We start from the raw sequence: 14,675 nt of genomic DNA, 5'->3' as shown, positions 1-14,675 counted from the left end.
GTGCTAAGCCTCTGCGTGTTAATGGTGACCTACTGTGCTGCTGCTGCTAATACACAGACCTGATGTAGCCTCAGAGACACAGTCATCATCATGAACCCTGCTGCTACTGCTTCACTTTCCCCTACGCTTGGCCTATCCTGGCTCAAAACACTGGACAAAAACACAAGACACCCACAACTGATGTGAATGAGCAACGTCAGCAGGTGAGAACAGAGGAACATGGCCTTATTCTCTTGTGGGTGAATGTGTGTCAGATAGGTTGATGTGGCCTCTGATGGTTGACATTCCTTAGGAAAAGTTAGTAAGTGGAACAGTCTAAACCTGTTTTTGGGGTGTAGGTCAGGCCTGATCTCATAATCACCAAGGTCAATGCTGCTGAATGGAACGGCAGGTGGCTTACACAGAGAGAGGGAGAGAGAAAGAGAGAGAGAGGCCTGGCTTTGCTAAACCACATAAAGACACAAGCACTGTGTGTGTGTGTGTGTGTGTGTGTGTGTGTGTGTGTGTGTGTGTGTGTGTGTGTGTGTGTGTGTGTGTGTGTGTGTGTGTGTGTGTGTGTGTGTGTGTGTGTGTGTGTGTGTGACTAATTCAGACCTGGGACACCAGGTGATTGCAATTAACTTCCAGGTAGAAACAAAAACCAGGACCGACATAGAACAGCTCTGGTATAGACAAACCATGTTACACAAGATGTACATTAGCATCGTTAACGGATCAAATGAAATGACATTTTATTTATCACATGCTTGGTTAAACAACAGGTGTATACTAACTTACTTACAGGCCCTTCACAACAATGCAGAGAGAGAAAAAAACAGAAATAATAGAAGAAAAAAATGATAATAACACAAGGAATAAAAACACAATGAGTAACACTAACTTGGCTATGTACACACTGCACCAGTACCGAGACGATGAGCAGGCGTTCCAGGTAATTGAGGTAGACATGGACATACAGGTAGGGATAAAGTGACTAGGCAACAGGATAGATAATAAACAATAACAGCAGCATATGTGATGAGTCAAAAGAGTCATTGCAGATAGCACGGGTAGCTATTGGTTAACTATTTAATTCATTAAAGTCTAAGCCGCTTTATTTGGCAGTTGACGAATATTTTCGCCTGAGCACGTCCCTGATTTAAACATACTTGAGATGTGCGTTAGCTACTCAAATGCTAGCCCCATTCCCTGACATGTACAGTGGGGCAAAAAAGTATTTAGTCAGCCACCAATTGTGCAAGTTCTCCCACTTAAAAAGATGAGAGAGGCCTGTAATTTTCATCATAGGTACACTTCAACTATGACAGACAAAATAAGGGGGAAAAAATCCAGAAAATCACATTGTAGGATTTTTTATGAATTTATTTGCAAATTATGGTGGAAAATAAGTATTTGGTCACCTACAAACAAGCAAGATTTCTGGCTCTCACAGACCTGTAACTTCTTCTTTAAGAGGCTCCTCTGTCCTCCACTCGTTACCTGTATTAATGGCACCTGTTTGAACTTGTTATCAGTATAAAGACACCTGTCCACAACCTCAAACAGTCACACTCCAAACTCCACTATGGCCAAGACCAAAGAGCTGTCAAAGGACACCAGAAACAAAATTGTAGACCTGCACCAGGCTGGCAAGACTGAATCTGCAATAGGTAAGCAGCTTGGTTTGAAGAAATCAACTGTGGGAGCAATTATTAGGAAATGGAAGACATACAATACCACTGATAATCTCCCTCGATCTGGGGCTCCACGCAAGATCTCACCCCGTGGGGTCAAAATGATCACAAGAACGGTGAGCAAAAATCCCAGAACCACGCGGGGGGACCTAGTGAATGACCTGCAGAGAGCTGGGACCAAAGTAACAAAGCCTACCATCAAAAACACACTACGCCGCCAGGGACTCAAATCCTGCAGTGCCAGACGTGTCCCCCTGCTTAAGCCAGTACATGTCCAGTCCCATCTGAAGTTTGCTAGAGAGCATTTGGATGATCCAGAAGAAGATTGGGAGAATGTCATATGGTCAGATGAAACCAAAATATAACTTTTTGGTAACAACTCAACTCGTCGTGTTTGGAGGACAAAGAATGCTGAGTTGCATCCAAAGAACACCATACCTACTGTGAAGCATGGGGGTGGAAACATCATGCTTTGGGGCTGTTTTTCTGCAAAGGGACCAGGACGATTGATCCGTGTAAAGGAAAGAATGAATGGGGCCATGTATCGTGAGATTTTGAGTGAAAACCTCCTTCCATCAGCAAGGGCATTGAAGATGAAACGTGGCTGGGTCTTTCAGCATGACAATGATCCCAAACACACAGCCCGGGCAACGAATGAGTGGCTTCGTAAGAAGCATTTCAAGGTCCTGGAGTGGCCTAGCCAGTCTCCAGATCTCAACCCCATAGAAAATCTTTGGAGGGAGTTGAAAGTCTGCGTTGCCCAGCAACAGCCCCAAAACATCACTGCTCTAGAGGAGATCTGCATGGAGGAATGGGCCAAAATTCCAGCAACAGTGTATGAAAACCTTACAGAAAAAGACTTACAGAAAACGTTTGACCTCTGTCATTGCCAACAAAGGGTATATAACAAAGTATTGAGATAAACTTTTGTTATTGACCAAATACTTATTTTCCACCATAATTTGCAAATAAATAAATAAAAAATACTACAATGTGATTTTCTGGAAATGTCTTTTCTCATTTTGTCTGTCATAGTTGAAGTGTACCTATGATGAAAATTACAGGCCTCTCTCATCTTTTAAGTGGGAGAACTTGCACAATTGGTGGCTGACTAAATACTCTTTTGCCCCACTGTAAATACAGTTGCACAAGCTGCTGTGTGTTTGTGCAGCGCTACTGTTATATCCTGACATGCTAACAAGGTATACAAGCTGAGGGTTACTCATTGGCTACTAACCCTACATGTTAACCCTTCTGTAAAAATGTCTGTCTGACTGTCTGTCTGTATGAAAAACACCTAGGTTACATACTGAAAATACCCCTTTTATGTTACCCAGTTCTGTTATCACTCAAGTATTACCTTAGAAAATACAGATTTTCCGTCCACTTTGTATATGCGTTGAGCTCATAAAGCCTACTTTATTCCATAAAAAGAACTTAACATCTAATTAACCCTTGAGCCAAAGTCCTATAACCTCAAACTAACTACATTTGTGGAGATAGAGAAAGGGGTAGAGGGGAAAGAGAGGGAGGCAGAGAGAGAGAGAGAGAAAGAGAGAGAGAGAGAATGAGAGGAGAAATACTGAGTGAGTGAGAGATTGCTGCCTAATGTATCATTACACACTTCATGGAAATCGTAGAGTTTCATTGGGACGTGTTAATGTGGTGCTAACACAGAGATCAGGTTGCTCCATTCACTAGGCAGCACATATGGCAAATACATCAGAAGGGCAAAAATACTATAATGACTGAGTAAAAATACTCTGAAAAGCAGTCAGCATCTAAGAAAGCGGAAGTATGGCAGGAGCAGGTACAGTTTAAAGAGTGGGACAGCTGCAGTAGCCGAGAGGACTGACTCAAGACAACTGTAATAACATGAATCCTGCAAGGACATGAATCACTTTAGTCACAGACTGACCTTCAAACTGACATGCCCTGGGATCAGTGATCGAGATGTTGACTAAACCTGCCTGACCTGCCATTGGCTGCCATTACAATAAAGCATGCAGGGCCCAGGGCTCAGGCGGGACTAGTGGGGCTTCATTTTGTTTGCTCCAGCTCAGATCATGACAGGAGTCACCCGAGGGGTAGAGACTAGGGGATGCCTGGCTCTAACAAGTTGACCTCCACCATGTTCAACCGTTGACTGGTTTGATTGGCCAACAGGAGGACAACACCCACAGCTGCATGCTCTGCTTGCATGCTACAGTCAGTCAGTCAGTCACCCCCCGCACCCTCTTAGTCATGTTAATGTTGGGTGAAGTGTGTCACATGATTACATCTCCTTCTTCTGAAAAATTGTACTTTTCAGAAGAGGGGGGGGGCTGCTAGATATTTACTAGCCAAATCCAGGTTAAGGAGAACAGCAGAGTATGAGCCAGCAATCTTCTGGTCACCAGTCCATTCTCACTAAGTAATAGGTCATAGCGCTTGCCTGCAGACACCTTCCCTCCTCTCTCAAATGGCCTCTCTCTCTCACGCTGCACAGGGCAGGCAGAAAAGCAGACCTTGATTGGGATGCACACAACGACTGCATTAGTATCACTACTCTACTCATGAATGTACCTACCAGGTGAATCCAGGTGAAAGTTATGATTCCTTGTTGATGTCACTTATTAAATCCACTTCAATCAGTGTAGATGAAGGGGAGGAGACAACTTAAAGCCTTGAGACAATTGGGACATGGATTGTGTAAGGCTGCCTTTCAGAGAGTGAATGGGCAAGATAAAATATTTAATTAAGTGCCTTTGAACGGGGTATGGTAGTAGGCAGTGGTGGGAAATGTACATAATTGTCATACTTGAGTAAAAGTAAATATATCTTAATGGAAAATGGCTCAAGTAAAAGTGAAAGTCATCCAGTAAAATACTACTTGAGAAAGTCTAAAAGTATTTGGTTTTAAATATACTTAAGTATCAATAGTAAATGGAATTTCTCAAATATCAAAAGGAAAAGTATAAACCATTTCAAATTCCTTATATTAAGAAAACCAGACAGCACCATTTTCTTTTTTTCTTTTTTATTGACGGATAGCCAGGGGCACACTCCAACACTCAGATATAATTTACAAACAAAGCATTTGTATTTAGTGAGTCCGCAAGATCAGAGGCAGTAGGGATGACCAGGGATGTTCTCTTGATAAGTGTGTGAATTGGACCATTTTCCAATCAAAATATAATGAGTACTTTTGGGTATCAGGGAAAATGTATGGAGTAAAAAGTAAATTATTTTCTTTAGGAATATAGAGAAGCAAAAGTAAAAGTTGGCAAAAATATAAATAGTAAAGTAAAGTACAGATACCCCCCCAAAAATACTTAAGTATTGCTTTAAAGTATTTTTACTTAAGTACTTTACACCACTGGTAGTAGGTGCCAGGCGCACCGGTTTGTGTGAAGAACTGCAATGCTGCTGTGTTTTTCATGTTCAACAGTATCCCAAAGGACATCCAGCCAACTTGACACAACTGCAGGAAGCATTGGAGTCAACATGGGCCAGCATCCCTGTTGAATGCTTTCGACACCTTGTAGAGTCCATGCCCTGACGAATTGAGGCTGTTATGAGGGCAAAAGGGGATGCAACTCAATATTAGGAAGGTGTTCCTAATGTTTGGTATACTCAGTGTATGTGTATGTGACCAATAAAATTTTATTTGTCTTGAAAAATACTATTAATCAATGTGTGAGAGGCTATGCATGTTCAGACAAGATATTGTAACGTCATATGAACTCTTGTCTGAAAAGCAAGGGGCTACATGTTACATTTGTCATGTATAAAGTATCACTCCAAAATGTAATAACGCATTTACTGGTATGTAGTCAGTAGGTGAATAAACCATTTAGGATTCTTTTGTTTTACCTAGAAGCTGAAATTCTCACTGGTTTTATGTCATAGTCCATTTATCTCTCAGTAGCATGTCTGTGCAGTAGGCTATACTGTAGATCTCCTCAAACTCCCCACAGCACAGCCACCTGCACAAGGTCCCCTGTTGCCCAGCAACAGATTGCCTCATCACTAAAAGCCTAAAAGAGCTCACAAAAGTTATACAATTACAGTTGGTGGTGTGGAGGTGTTGGGGAGTACAGTACACAAACGGGATCAGGTTGTTTCCACAGCACTAAAACGATAAAGGATGTGTGTCTGAAAGAAGCACCGACTGACTGACTGGGGAAATCCCAGCTAGCAACTCTTACTACCACAAACAGACACACAGTCACTGTGATGTCATCATTATCCTACTTCCTTTGAACTTGACCCTAGCTCTGTTCTTTCATCTCACTTGCAAAGTCTTATGACTCAGATTTCAGTCTGCCTATAGTGTCAGACAACAAGGTGTGCGTGTCTGTGTATGCGTGAGCGTGGGTTGACATATATTGACCACCACACTGTGCACTATGAACTCTCTGCTCGGTGCTCTTTCTTGGTCTTGGAGTATTACAGCTAACTACTCAAGGGATAACGTTTTACACCATTTCAAATTTCCCGAACGCAGCCCTTCTTGAGGGAAATAAATCAGACACAATCCCACAGCACATATAGTATATCCACCCCTCCACCCCCTCCTTTCCTCTCCTGTCTTCCTGTGCAATATATCAATCATTCATTAATCAACTCTGAAAACTCCTCTTTAGTTAATTACTTGGGAAATGTAATTTCAGACGAAAGCTTTTAAAAGAGAAAGATATAAAGTTACCGGGATCTCTCTGCCCCCTCCTTATCCAGGGGGCTAGGCTGGGGGCCGGGGGGACGTGTGCTGCTCTGCGCTACTTTACGTGGTGTCAGGAAGTCACATATGCCCATGTTTAAAGCAGAGGCAAGCCGGGCAGGCAGCGTTACGTAAAGCCTCCCCCTGCACAGGCTTACTGCACCAGACGCTGTGTCCTTGCCTGGGCTGCTTCAAGGTCCCAAAAGGACAGGCTGCTAAGAAGTTGGGAAGGACAGGGCCCCTGTGATAGGCTGGCTGGGAGGGAGCGCTGTGCTGGGACTGCGCCTGCTTGCCTGCCTGCGATGGCCTTGGACTTTGAATTCTTCGCCAGACAGACTCATGCATCAATCCCTCAGCTTACAAAGACAAGCCACTAACCTTCACAAGGCCAGGGACTCGTCAGCAATGAGTGGCATTTTCACTTAGCCTGGACAGCTTCTCTCTCCCCAAGCTCTGAAATCTGCTCTGCTCTCAGTCCCTGCACATAACCTGGTTAAAATAAGACAGTTGAGTAACACTCCCCTAAGGCCGCAAGAATCCTGTGGTGTTTCTGACATCCTAATCGGACTTTGTGACTTGTTGTGCTAACCTTTAACCTCCTAGCTGTGCTCTTCTGTGTTGCAGCAGGTAGCCTAGCGGTTAGAGTGCTGGACCAATAACTGAAAGGTCGCTGGTTTGAATACCCGAGCTGACAAGTTGAAAAATCTGTTGATGTGCTCTTGAGCAAAGCACTTAACCCTAATTTGCTCCAGAACAACTACAGTTACAACTAGTGTTTTCTATTGTATTCATGAGTGTCTGATCCTGTTTAATTTGCAGTGCACCCACACTCTACCTGGCCAGTAAAATTGGCCTGTTTGTGATAAAGTAAGAAGTGAAGAGACCTTCTCCCTGCTCCAGAAGCCACACACATGTGATAAGCTTTCTGCTTTATGCTGTACCTCCACAGCCTGAGGACACCATCTCTACTTCAGGAGCAGGGAGAGAAAGTCAACTCTGCCCTACTCCTCTGTTGTGACCACACTAACCAACCCAAGGAGACAGTTAGGTCTACTTACATCACCCTGTAGGTTTGGGCTTTATATCCACATTTCAGCAGTAGTAAGGCAAAAGTATGTGTTTAATAGTACAACGTAGCACTGTTCTGCTCTCTCGTTGTCCCTGCTTTATTGATCGGCACAGTTAGGTTCCACAGCTGTTGTTTCTGAAATGGGGTGCAACGTTTTCGTGTGGGTGACATGCTTCATTTATCTGACCTGCATCTCTCCCTCTCTCTGTGGATCACTTTGGGAGTGATAAATAATGTACTGCAATCGCAATCAGTAACAATCAATGTGTGTGGATAATTGAGAGGCCCTGTCAGTGCTCCAAGGCCAGGGTGCGGGGGATGGGGGGGGGGAGTGAGGTAGGGGGAGCGGGGCTGCCTCCTGCCTGCTCTAGCCTCCTTCCATCTTTCATCCCTCCATTTCATCATTCCACCCTGCCTGCCTTCAGGAGCCACAGCAATAAAGACGCATTTAGCTGCTCCTGCCGTGTCATCAAAATGAGTCCCATTGACTTTGGTTCTCTTCCTCCCTACCGCCCTCTCCCAGATTGGAAAAGACAGCCTAGGAGAGTTGGAGTGATGGTGTGAAAGCATGATCGACATGACAATGTATTTCAACTCCACTAATTCACCATCTAAGCCTACTGTTAGAGATCAGAGTGTATTTTACCCAAGCAACATGTCTAATGAGTAGCCACTGAATGACCACACTATAGTATTGTACAGTTAAGAGGTTAGTCATTGCAACACAATCAGCATTATGATTTAATCTACAACAACCTAAAGGCCTGATAGTAAATGCTTGACTCCGACCACACGTTCATAAGGCCTACACAGACCTATCATGGACACACTATGACACCTGTCATACCCAGTAGTTTACAGTATGCAGATAGTTGACAAATGACCTTACACTGTCCTGACACATGAGACTGAGTGTAATCCAAACACAGCCAGCTCGTTTCAGTGGCTCAGCACACAACACAAGCACACACACAGGAATGGATGTATGCACACACACTCTAACAGTATAGGCCTATAAACACCTTCCTCTACAATTGCATATTTCTTTGACCATTAATATACAGGGTATATACAGGTAGATGAATGTATTGTCCTGAGAAGACAGACCCTTGTTCTGTCAGACCAGGGTCCAGAGTCCAGTATTGTGACCGTTCAGCAGACCTAACATAATTTGCATATTTGTCATTTACATATCTTCTGATTCTGTGGTGGGATACTGCACATCAATCATCATCAGTGGCTCCTTAGACAACCCATAGCAACAACAAAACAAGTTGTGTAAAGTACAGTACACTAGCTCAGTAAAGGAGGAAGATGGCTGACATGTGCACCACATTATTGAAGACAGATTATTCAAGAGAAAGGCTATGTTAAATGTGGAGGTTTTAGTTATCTATGAGTACAGTACAGAGCACTATACGCAGTTACCCTTGAACATCCTGTACAAGATCAGGTCAAATAATTAAGCAGCTTAAACACTTCACAAAAGGAGGACTAAAAGCCAGAACCCCAGACAGACAGAGTATTTAAACTTTTTAAAAGTCAGACAAGTTCACTTCAACAAAGCTCAGGCCTATGTTTGACTAATCCACCCAAGTTTGCTGTAAATGTACATTTAGTACACATATGAATGTGCTGATGTGTTCCAAATCATGATAAGTAAACAGCTTTGTTGTTGGAGGGAAGTTTAGCCAGGGTGGCTAAGGCTAAGCACACCTGAACTAACAGTGTGTTCCTGCCCTCTCGCTCCCCTGTGACTCCCCCCGGCCAACCTTCGGCCCCTGACCTTTTGTCTCTCCACTGATCCCATGGTCAAAAGAAACAAGATGACATCTTGTGATGATTACTCCAAACCAGTCACTGTTCCAAACCCTGGAATAGTTCAAATCCAGTCTACCTGTCAATTGTCATTAGCCTACTACTTAGATTGTGAATTAAACCATAGCAAAATAAAGATGATCTAACATGTAGATAACAACTCCATCAATAATAATAAAATAATTAAGCAGTAGTAATATGATGACACCAGTACATGCTGTGTAGAAATCCACAAGGCTAATCTACAGTCAGTCTGGTTTATGAACTGAATATCAAATAATCCTCTAAAAATAAAGTGAGTACATTTTGCTATTGTCCATTATTCCAGGCAGTGTACCAATGATGAATTAACATTTGAGGCATGCAATGCCAAACATTTGTGTCACTTTCGACAAGGAATAAGGAAGCACAACATATTCATTGAGAATCATCAGCAAGAGTGAATCCAGTTTAAATATGAAGCATTATAATGCATTTAAAATGCTAGACTACACCACACAAAACTCTGAAATTATGACTAATTTGGATACAATGGAGCACATTACGAAAGAGCCAGGCTGATGCTGACAGTCATACAGTCATAATATCAATAGCCTACTGGACCTATTTACTAATGTTCATAGGAATACTTTTCATTATCTGTATCAGTAGGTAATGGCTATACACCTGGTTACTTAGTAGGCTACTAGTCCTATGCAGCATTTTAATGCAGGTTAAACTGAACAGATATCTGTGGCCTATCATTTTGTATAATTTTTATACGTAAACTAGACTACAGCGAGGACAGTGCAACAATTGTAACACCGTAACAACAAACACTGTAACAACAATTTCACATTGTAACAACACTGTAACGACAATGCAAGAATGTGACAAAAATACGGAATAACAAAGTAGCCAGCACGAGCAAGATAAATTATTCATGTTTGTGGCATTAGATTTTGGCGACAAAAACATTGGCTCTTGCTATGGCAAATATTAAATATAAAATGTCTACGTGCGGTGATTCGTTTTTTTTGGAGGGGTAGGGGGGGGGGTTGGGGTGAGAAGGAAATCAACTCAAACTGGCTGTAATGTATCGTTGATGCCATTTAACAAAATGGAAACGACACTACCACCACAGCACTGGCTGATTTATTCCGATTTCTTTACGCAGCGTCCACACCGCTATAACCAGTATGCGCCCATAGACTCGGGCTCGGGAGGTAAACATCATTCAATCCATGAAAACATCGTGTAAACATGTTAAATCCATGACACACACCCCGTTTGTGTGCTTGCGGATTTTACAGACTCATAATAATTTCATAGCCTATTCTGTACATTTAGCTCGGCACGTAGCCTACCTGCTTGGGTTTGTCTACACCGCTGGCTGGCAGTGGACCCCACTCAACCGAAAAGCCGCATCATTATTCGACAGGAGGAAATCCATCCGATAGTCTCAGTAAAAAGGTCGCATTTCTCTAACGCGCATTAATGATGAAAAATGAATATCAAACGGTAGATTTGTTTCAAAACGATTTGGATCGAAGTAATCAGGCTCTGCGACCTGTAGTCTAGTCTGACGAATTGTTTATTCTCGGAATCCCCTTGCTCGGGAGAACTCAGCAGAGGCGACACTCCTACTCTCTGCCGCTGACACCACCCTTAAAGGAGCAGTGGCTTTAGCAACCTATTCCTGCTCCTCTCCAAATGTACTGTCATTAGACTTCATTATAAACTACTTATAAATACAATACAACTCAAATGTTGCATAATTATAATATTTTTTATATTAGTTCATACTTTTGTATTTAAAATTAATTTAACTAGGCTAGTCAGTTATTAACAAATTAATTACAATTACGGCCAAACCCTAACCTGGATAACGCTGGGGCAATTGTGCCCGCCCTATGGGACTCCCAATCACGGCAGATTGTGATACAGCCTGGAATTGAACCAGGGTCTGTAGTGACGCTGAGATGCTGAGCCACTTGGGAGCCCTAGTATACACATGGCTAATTTCAAATAATATCAATTAATTAACTTTCTATAAACTGGGTTAACTTACAAACCCTGAAGGACAGAAAGGATATACAGTGCATTCGGAAAGTATTCAGACACCTTGACTTTTTCCACAGTTTGTTACGTTACAGCCTTATTCTAAAAAGGATTAAATCGTTTTTTCCCCTCTTCAATCTACACTCAATACTCCACAATGACAACGCAAAAACAGGTTTCTTGGGTATGACGCTACAAGCTTCACACACCTGTATTTGGGGAGTTTCTCCCATTCTTCTCTACAGATTCTCTCAAGCTCTGTCAGGATGGTTGGGGAGTGTCGCTGCAAAGCTATTTTCAGGTGTCTCCAGAGATGTTCAATCGGGTTTAAGTCCGGGCTCTGGATGGGCCACTCAAGGACATTCAGAGACTTCTCCTGAAGCCACTCCTGCGTTGTCTTGACTGTGTGCTTAGGTTCGTTGTCTTGTTGGAAGGTGAACCTTCGCCCCCAGTCTGAGATTCTGAGCGCTCTGGAGCAGGTTTTCATCAAGGATCTCTTTGTACGTTTTTCCGTTCATCTTTCCCTCGATCCTGGCTCGTCTCCCAGTCCCTGCTGCTGAAAATCATCCCCACACCACCACCATGCTTCACCTTCGGGATGTTGCTAGGTTTTCTCCAGACGTGATACTTTGCATTCAGGCCGAAGAGTTCAATCTTGGTTTCATCAGACCAGAAAATCTTGTTTCTCATGGTCTGAGAGTCCTTTAGGTGCCTTTTGGCAAACTCCAAGTGGGCTGTCATGTGCTTTTTACTGAGGAGTGGCTTCCGTCTGGCCACTCTACCATAAAGGCCCGATTGGTGGAGTGCTGTAGAGATGGTTGTCCTTCTGGAAGGTTCTCCCATCTCCACAGAGGATCTCTGGAGCCTGTCAGAGTGACCATCGGGTTCTTGGTCACCTCCCAGACCAAGGCCCTTCTCACCCAATTGCTCAGTTTTGACGAGCAGCCAGATGTAGGAAGAGTCTTAGTGGTTCCAAACTTCTTCCATTTAAGAATAATGGTGGCCACTGTGTTCTTGGGGACCTTTAATGCTGCAGACATTTTTTGGTACCCTTCCCCAGATCAGTGCCTTGACACAATCTTGTCTCGGAACACAATTCCGAGACAAGACAAGTCCTCGTGGCTTGGTTTTTTCTCTGACATGCACTAGCTCTGAGACCTTATAAAGGTGTGTGCCTTTTCCAAATGATGTCCAATCAATTGAATTTACCACAGATGGACTACAATCAAGTTGTAGAAACATCTCAAGGATGATCAATTTCGAGTCTCAAAGCAAAGGGTCTGAATAGTTATGTAAATAAGGTATTTCTGTTTTTAATTTGTAATTAGTTAGCAAAATGTTCTACAAATATGTTTTTTCGCTTTGTCATTATGGGGTATTGTGTGTAGATTGATGAGGGGGGGAAATTATTTGAGTCATTTTATAATTATTTTTTTTTACCTTCATTTAACTAGGCAAGTCAGTTAAGAACAAATTCTTATTTACAATGACGGCCAACACCGGCCAAACCCAGACGACGCTGGGCCAATTGTGCTCCACCCTATGGGACTCCCTATCATGTGATACAGCCTGGATTTGAACCAAGGTGTCTGTAGTGACGTCTCTAGCTCTGAGATGCAGTGCCTTAGACCGCTGTAACGTACAAAATGTATTCAGGTGTCTGAATACTTTCCAAATGTACTGTATATGCAATTTAGCAGACCCTTTTATCCAAAGCGACTTACAGTCATGTGTGCATTCATTTTACATATGGGGGGTCACAGGAATCAAACCCACTACCCTACATTACAAGCACCATGCTCTGCCAACTGAGCTACAAAGAACCACATTATAGGATGACATCAAGTGAAATTGAATGGAAATATTCCAATCAAAAAATAAAATAATTTGCACAGGCGATTTATTATGGTACTTTGTGAATTTCTACTATTACTTGGCCTTAGTTCCTTTTTTCTGTGGCATGTCGTGACAATCTCTGTGGTATCTACTGTGATGGCCCACAGACAGTCTTCTATCTCATCTAGCCTTGAACAAAATGTCTCAGAGAACCTGGGGAACATCTCCGTGTTCTGTCATGAATAAAAACACAACAACATAACCTACTTCTCTTATGCACAGCCCTTCTTCCAGAGAAAATATTTTATTTTTATTTTCAGATGGGGGGTGTTGAGGGTGTGCAGGTGTGATGGGCAGTGCAGTTTTCTCCCTCCTCACTGATCTTTTACTATTTTTATCATTCCATGTTATTGGCTTTTTTTAAACAGGACACACACATACACTACCGGTAACCAAAAAAGTGTTAAACAAATCAAAATATATTTTATATTTTATATTTATACTTGGCATTCTCTCAACCAGCTTCACCTGGGATGCTTTTCCAACAGTCTTAAAGGAGTTTCCACAATGTAGAAAATAGTAAAACATTTAGAAAAACCCTGGAATGAGTAGGTGTTCTAAAAATGTTGACCAGTAGTGTACATACATACATACATACATACATACATACATACATACATACATACATACATACATACATACATACATACATACATACATACACACGAGCACGCACACATGTGCATGTGCATGTGCAAACACACACACACACACACACACACACACACACACACACACACACACACACACACACACACACACACACACACCACACACACACACACACACACACACACACACACACACACACACACACACACACACACACACACACACAGACAAAGCTTCAGCATTTAGGTAACCAATGGATACTATGCCTCATAACCAAATGTAACCTCACCATAATGATTATACAGCAATTAAATTAAATGTCAGTTTTATATACAGAACTGACACTCAACTTGTCACTGAGGTAAATTGTATAGCACTTTACAAGGTCATTGTTCACGACAAGTCTTACCTTTTAGTTTGCATTTTACAGTGTAACTGAGGTTAATGTAGGCCTCATAGATTAAAGTTCAGTCCAAACTGGCACTCATATCAACCTTGTATTCACTCAGTTGATGGCTAGCACTGTCTGACTAGATACTACACTTGAAACAGGCGTAACTTTGATATCCTTATGTGAATAAAGATGTAAGCAAATTAATTGTCTAACTAAATGTGCACAATACATCTAGAATCTTCTTCCTGACCACTGAGAGGGCAGACTTTAGGTTAGGGGCAACAAACTGCCTCAGCAATTAAACAGTATCTCGTAACCTCTGTCTGAACTTAAGTGACCTTTCATCTTTGAACTTTGACCTCAAATGCCACATGAATGGAGACATAATATCCTCCCTTTCATTCCTTCCCCCACCAGAACTCCCCTGACCTCTGCCCCAAAGCTTTTCACAGAAATGTGGTTCAAAGAACC

General features: G+C 42.4%; 1 protein-coding gene across 1 annotated transcript in view; it reads right to left on the bottom strand.

Annotated features, from left to right (window-relative positions):
- nrip1b (nuclear receptor interacting protein 1b) overlaps positions 1 to 10,868 on the bottom strand; it is a 64,035-nt gene extending 53,167 nt beyond the window's left edge. Inside the window, exon 1 of the mRNA XM_042326818.1 lies at positions 10,609 to 10,868. The gene's annotated coding sequence lies outside the window, so the exon portion shown is untranslated. The remainder of the gene's footprint in view (positions 1 to 10,608) is intronic.
- Positions 10,869 to 14,675: the final 3,807 nt, after the last annotated feature.

The sequence above is a fragment of the Oncorhynchus tshawytscha genome, linkage group LG09 (assembly GCF_018296145.1).
Source record: "Oncorhynchus tshawytscha isolate Ot180627B linkage group LG09, Otsh_v2.0, whole genome shotgun sequence".
Classification (NCBI taxonomy): Eukaryota; Metazoa; Chordata; class Actinopteri; order Salmoniformes; family Salmonidae; genus Oncorhynchus; species Oncorhynchus tshawytscha.
The sequence above is the reverse complement of the archived record's forward strand: the minus strand, read 5'-3'. Positions and strand labels throughout refer to the sequence as shown.